Source organism: Suricata suricatta, chromosome X (genome assembly GCF_006229205.1).
Source record: "Suricata suricatta isolate VVHF042 chromosome X, meerkat_22Aug2017_6uvM2_HiC, whole genome shotgun sequence".
Taxonomy (NCBI): domain Eukaryota; kingdom Metazoa; phylum Chordata; class Mammalia; order Carnivora; family Herpestidae; genus Suricata; species Suricata suricatta.
The window spans coordinates 70,687,234-70,694,693 of NC_043717.1; positions in this window are offsets into that span (position 1 = coordinate 70,687,234).

Here is a 7,460-nt window from a genome sequence, read left to right on the forward strand (position 1 = left end):
TCTCCTGTTCCACATATGAGTGAAAACATATGGTATCTGTTCTTCTCTGCCAGACTTATTTTCACTTAGCATAACACCCCTGAGTTCCATCCATGTTGCCACAAATGGCCAGATTTCATTCTTTCTCATTGCCATGTCATATTCCATTGCATATACAGACCACATCTTATTATTATTTTTGAAAAATTTTTACGATAGTTTATTGTCAAATTGGTTTCCATATAACACCCAGTGCTTCTTCCCAGAAGTGCACCCCTCCATGACAATCACCTCCTTCCCGCCTCTGCCTCTCCCTTCAGCACTTGGTTTATTCTCAGTAATCAATAGTCTTTCATGATTTGTATATCAAAATATTATCGCAACTTTGATAACTTGCATTTCCTTTAGACTTCCTTTTCCTTTCAGGCCTCCAATAATTTTAAACTCTCTATGTATATTTGGTATGCAGTTTTACTCTGCATAAAATCAGTATGCTGTTTTAGCCAATAAAAACAGAAAATGGCTTTTATTTTGTTTTAAGTAATTTATTTATTTATTATTTTATTTTTGGAAAGAAAGGGAATTCACTTCCCAAAATATTTCCGTTTTGTTGAAAATTCTTGATATTAGCTTGAGTGTTATGGTTTTCAGTCCAGCTGCTAATGATGTAGGATTTCTATGCACTAGACAGAAGGTTTTAGAAGTAATTAAGTGTAAATGTCTCCTCATCTGCTTGTCTTCCATTCTAACACGAGCTTTACTTATTTAAACTTTCCAGCTTTATCTTAATATTTTTCACTGTAAGCACTATAGAATTTATTAGCAGGTCATGGATTCAGTTCTGATTCAATCATCATACTTTGGAAAAAGAGACAACATAATAGAAATTGAGGATGCTAACTGGAAAACAACTGTGAATTTCTATCACCAAGAAACACTGGGTAGGAATCCTTGATAATCTGAGGTGTTTATTCATGCCTAAAACATGGCTAATCTGAGGAAAAGAAATTATCTTTGTGGGAGTCAATAGATTGAAGAAAAAGAGGAGAGAAAAAGAGATGGCAGATATATAGCAAAACTAATGAAAGATGGGTAATTCAACAGCCTGAAGGATATGCTTTTGAAACAACAGACCACTACTGATACCAATGCTAATGCAGAAATTAGGAGGTAAGGAGACATTGAAGTGGAAGAAGGAAGAATAGAGACAGCACACCAGGAACTGTGTCCCTTATGACAGTCTAGGTAGAGGAAGAAAGAGAGGAAACATAGCTGTGAGATTTTCATGACATGCATCATAAAGCATGGGGTAAAGAAAAAATTCATTTAACAATGGAGTAATCAATCAAAGAATTACAAAATTGTGCAGTGCGACTTCAGTGTTTTTTGTGGTTTTTTTTTTTTTTACACTACTGATGATTTGTTGTCATGCTTAATGGACTAAATCATTGACCTGATTTGTTTAGAGCAGCTATGTCCAGAAATAAAATGTGAGTTACATATGTAATTAAAAGTTTTCTAGTGGCCAAATTAAAAGAAGGTAAAATTAAACTTAATAAAGCAATATATTATTAAAAATCATAACATTATCAGATAATCAGTATAAAATATTATTGATGAGATATAGTAATATTCTTCTATTTTACACTAATATTTAGAAACCTGGTATATATTTTTTACTTACAGTGTATCTTAATTTTAACTAGGTCCATTTCATATGTTCAATAGCCACATGTGGCTAATAGCTGCCATATTGAGCAGTATAGGTTTAGAGGAACCCATCTTTGCATCACCACCTATGAAGTAGTCTTGAAGACAAAGCAAAATAAAACTTGATCAAGCTGCTAAATCTTCACTGGCTAATACAGTAATCACTAGCAAAATGTGGCAATTTAAATTAACATAAATTAATTAAAATTAAGAATGCGGTAACTTTATTACACTAGCCACATTTCAAGTTCAAATAACCACATGTTATTAGGCTAATGGCTACCCTATTAAGCACCACAGATTTAGAGACATAATGCCTCTTTTATCCAAATTGAAAACTAGAGAATAATGTCTAAATCACAGGGAATTTATATTACTCTTGATGAAACAAAACATTCTCCTTTCACATTTTATTACAGAATCTCCTTTTATACTGTGAACTTCTTTCTGTCTCCTCCCTTCAATAAAATCTTACCATATTCTTGCCTACACGATGCAACATTGTCCAAGAATTCTAAAAAATTAAATTATGTGGATACCCCTTCTCTCTCATTAATTACATTTTTTAAAGTTTTATAGATGTGTGGCATCTTGTGTCTATAATATATGGCACATCTAGAAAAGAGTTATGAGTGAATTTCTGAGCATGCTGACATACCTCCCAAGACATTAAAATTTTAGCTGCCACTCTGACAGTTGTAGAATGCAGAGTTAGGAAATTAAAAAGAAAGAAAGAAAGATGTAAACATATAGCAATATTCTTTTCTACCCCCTTCTCCTGTTTTTAGGCATTTTTTTAGACTGTCTGTGCTCTGGGCAGTGTTCTAACTTGATATTTGCAAGTCAATGGCAAGGCCTGCTCAGCACCCAGGGAATTATCTAGTCACAGATAATTAGTCTTTTAAAAGACCTGCTGCTTCGAAATTTGCCACTAAATTCAGTATAGCCTCACCATATAATGTAAAATTTTAATAATTATAACTTTCCTAATTCAGCCTTTCACAAATCTCATAGTAGTGTTTTGAACTTTTTAAATCAAACATAACCCTATTAGATTGGTATTTGATTAAACTGAACTGCCATTTCATTGAAGTGTTTAAATAAATCAACATTAATATGCTTTTAATACAGTAAATAAAGTTACATCTATGTAGTTGAAATGTCAATACCCACACATGGCTCTTGAAAATTAAGTACTCCCATGCACTCTGAAAAATGAATCCAGTATTAGTTTGAGGAAAACTAATGATTCTTCTTATAAGCCTGTGGGAGTACTTTGCCACAAAACTATAAAACTTCTTTTTTTTAATTTATAGTTTATTGTCAAGTAGGTTTCCATAACACACAGTGCAATTCCCCACAAGTGCCTTCCTCCATAACCATCAATCCCGTTCCGCTTACCCCTCCCCCTTCAGCACACAGTTCATTTCCAGATTTGCCTCCCTCCCTCTCTCTAACTCTTTTTTGTCCCTTCCACTCCCCATGGTCTCTGTGAAATTTCTCCTGTTAGACCTATGAGTGAAGACTTATGGCATCTGTTCTCTGCCTGTCTTATTTGGCTTAGCATGACACCCTCAAGGTCCATTCACATTGCTACGAATGGCCATATTTCATTCTTTCTCATTGCCATATAGTATTCCATTGTATATATAAACCACATCGTCTTAATCCATTAATCAGTTGAGGGACATTTAGGCTCATTCCATTATTTGGCTATTGTTGACAGTGCTTCTATGAACATTGGGGCACATGTGCCCATATGCATCAACACTTCTGTATCCCTTGGGTAAATACCCAGCAGTCCTAATGCTGGGTCATAGGGGAGTTCAACTGATAGTTTTTGGAGGAGCCTCCACACTGTTTTCCAGAGCGGCTGTACCACTTTACATTTCCACCAACAATGTAGGAGGATGCCTATTGCTCCACATCCTCGCCAGCATCTATAGTCTCTTGATTTGTTCATTTTAGCCACTCTGATGAGCCTGAGGTGATATCTCAGTGCGGCTTTGATTTGTATTTTCCTGAGGATGAGTGATGCTGAGCATCTTTTCATGTATCTGTTGACCATCTGGATGTCCTCTTTGGAAAAGTGTCTATTCATGTCTTCTGCCCATTTATCCACTGGATTATTCATTTTTCGGGTGTGAAATTTGGTGAGTTCCTTATAGATTTTGTCTACTAACCCTATATCCAATATGTCATTTGCACATATATTTTCCCATTCTGTCATTGACTATTAGTTTCCATGATTGATTCCTTTGCAGTGCAGAAGCTTTTTATCATGATGAGGTCCCAATAGTTCATTTTGGCTCTTGATTCCCTTGCCTTTGGGGATGTGTCCAGTAGGAAATTGCTGTGGATGAGTTCAAGGAGGTTGTTTCCTGCTTTCTCCTCTAGGGTTTTGATGGTTTCCTGTCTCACATTCAAGTCCTTGATCCATTTTGAGTTTATTTTTGTGTATGGTGTAAGAGAGTGGTCTACTTTCATTCTTCCGCATGTTGCTGTCCAGTACTCCCAGCACCATCTGATAAACAGGCTGTATTTTTTTCTATTGGATCCTCTTTCCTGCTTTGTCAAAGATTAATTGGCCGCACATTTGTGGGTCCAATTCTGGGTTCTCTATTCTATTCCATTGGTCTAGGTGTCTGTTTTTGTGCCAATACCATACTGTCTTCATGATGACAGTTTTGGAGTAGAGGCTGAAATTAGGGGTTGTGATGCCTCCTGTTTTGGTTTTCTTCTTCAATATTACTTTGGCTATTTGGAATCTCTTGTGGTTCCACACGAATTTTAAGATAGTTTGTTCTAGTTTTGAGAAGAATGTTGGTGCAATTTTAGTTGGGACTGCATTGAATGTGTAGATTTCTTTGGGTAATAATGACATTTTAACAATGTTTATTCTTCTGATCCATGAGCATGGAATGTTTTTCCATTTCCTTGTGTCTTCTTCAATTTCTGTCGTAGTTTTCTATAGTTTTCATCGTACAGGTCTTTTACATCTTTGGATAGGTTTATTCCAAGGTATTCAATGGTGTCTCATGCAGTTGTGAATGGGATCAATTTCTTGATTTACTTTTCTGTTGCTTCATTATTACTGTATCAAAATTCCACTGATTTCAGAACATTGAATTTGTACCCTGCAACTTTGCTGAATTCATGGATCAGTTCTAGTAGGTTTCTGGTGGAGTCTGTAGGATTTTCCATGTAGAGTATCATGACATCTCCTAAAAGTGAAAGTTGACTTCATCTTTTCTAATTCTGATACCTTTTATTTCCTTTTGTTGTCTGATTGCTGATGCTAGGACTTCCAACACTATGTTAAACAACAGTGGTGAAAGTTGACATCCTTGTCATGTTCCTGACTCAGGGAGAAAGCTCTCAGTTTTTCCCCTTTGAGGATGATATTAGCTGTGGGCTTCTCATAAATGGCTTTCATGATGTTTATGTAAGTTCCTTCTATTCTGACTTTTTTGAGGGTTTTTATTAAGAAAGGATGCTGTATTTTGTCAAATGCCTTTTCTGCATCTATCGACAGGATCATATGGTTTTTATATTTTCCTTTGTTAATGTGATGTATCACATTGATAGATTTTGAGCATTGAACAAGCCCTGTAACCGTGGAATGAATCCCACTTTGTCATGATTGATAATTCTTTTTATATGCTATTGAATTCAATTTGCTATTATCTTGTTGACTATTTTTTCATCTGTATTTATGAAGGATGTTGGTCTATAGTTCTCTTTTTTTTGTTGTTGTTGTGTCTCTGTCTGGTTTGGGAATCAAAGTGATGCTGGCTTCGTAGAATAATCTGGAAGTTTTCCTTCTATTTCTATTTTTTGGAATAGCTTGAGAAGCATAGGTATTAGCTCTGCTTTAAATGTCTGGTAGAATTTCCCTGGGAAGCCATCTGGCCGAGGGCTCTTATTCATTGGGAGATTTTTGATAACTGATTTGATTACTTCACTGGTTATTGGTCTGTTCAGATTTTCTATCTCTTCCCGTTTGAATTTTGGTAGTGCATGTGTGTTTAGGAATGTGTCCATTTCTTCTAGGTTGTCCAGTTTGTTGGCATATAATTTTGCATAGTAATCCCAGATGATTACTTGTATTTCTGAGGGATTGGTTATAATAGTTCCATTTTCCTTCATGATTTTGTCTATCAGGATATTCTATCTTTTCAGTCTGAGGAGCCTGGCTAGAGGATTTTCAATTTTGTCTCTCTTTTTAAAAAAAAAACAACTCTTGGTTTTACTGATCTATTCAACAGGTTTTTATTTTCTTTGGTTCTATATTGTTTATTTCTTCCCTGATCTTTATTATTTCTCCTCTTCTGCTGGGTTTGCCGTGCTCTTGCTGCTTGACTTCTAGTTCCTTTACATGCTCTGTTAGATTTTGAATTTGCACTTTTTCTAGTTTCTTGAAGTAGGCCTGGATTGCAATATACTTTTCTTTGAGGACTGCCATACCTGTGTCCCAGAGAGTTTGGGTTGTTGTATTTTCATTTTCATTTGTTTCCACATAGATTTTAATTTCTTCTCTTGTTGCCTGATTGGCCCAATAATTCTTTAGTCTGTTGGTTTTAACCTTCATGTTTTTGGAGGTCTTCCAGAATTTTTCCTGTGATTATTTCAAGTTTTATAGTCTTGGGATTTGAAAGTGTGCATGGTATGATCTCGATTGTTTTATATTTATGGAGGGCTGCTTTATGATCCAGTATGTGATCTATTTTGGAGAATGTGCCATGCGCACTTGAGAAGAAAGTGAATTTCCTAACTTCAGGATGTACAGTCCTAAATATATCTATCAATACCATCTGATCCAATGTGTTTTTCAGGTCCATTGTTCCTTTAATGATTTTCTGTCTGTTTGATCTATCCGTTGCTGTAAGTGGAATATAAAAATCCCCTGCAATTAGCACATTATTATCAATATGATAGTTTCTGTTTGTGATTAATTGTTTTATATATTTGGTTGCTTCCAAATTAGGTGCATAGATGTTTCTAATTGTTAGCTCTTCCTGATGGAGGGACCCTGTAATTATTATTTAATGTCCTTCTTCATATCTTGTTACTGCCTTTACTTTAATGTCCAGTTTGTCTGATATAAGTATGGTTTGCCTGGCTTTCTGTTGACTACCAATCTCAAGATAGATACTTCTCCAATCTCTTACATTCATTCTGAAGGTGCCTCTAAAATGAGTCTCTTGTAGACAGCAAATAGATGTCTTATTGACAAAAATGTGCTAATTGCAGGGGACTTTAATACTCCACTGACAGCAACCAGACAGAAAATCACTAAGGAAACAATGGACCTGAACGACACATTGGAACAGATGGAACTGATAGATATATTTAGAACTCTACATCCTAAAGATAGGAAATTTACCTTCTTTTTGAGTGCACATGGCACATTCTCCAAGATAGACCACATACTGGGACATAAAGCAGCCCTCCATAAGTATAAACAAATAGAGATCATACCATGCACACTTTCAGATCACAATGCTATGAAACTTGAAATGAACCACAGGAAAAAGTCTGGAAAACTTCCAAAAATGTGGAGGTTAAAAACCACCCAATTAAAGAATGATTGCGTTAACCAGGCAATTAGAGAAGAAATTAAAAAATGTATGGAAACCAACGAAAATGAAAACACAACAATCCAAAATCTCTGGGATGCAGCCAAGGCAGTCCTAAGAGGAAAGTATATTGCAATCCAGGCCAATCTCAACAACTAGAACGAGCGCAAATTCAAAAATTAACAGAGAACC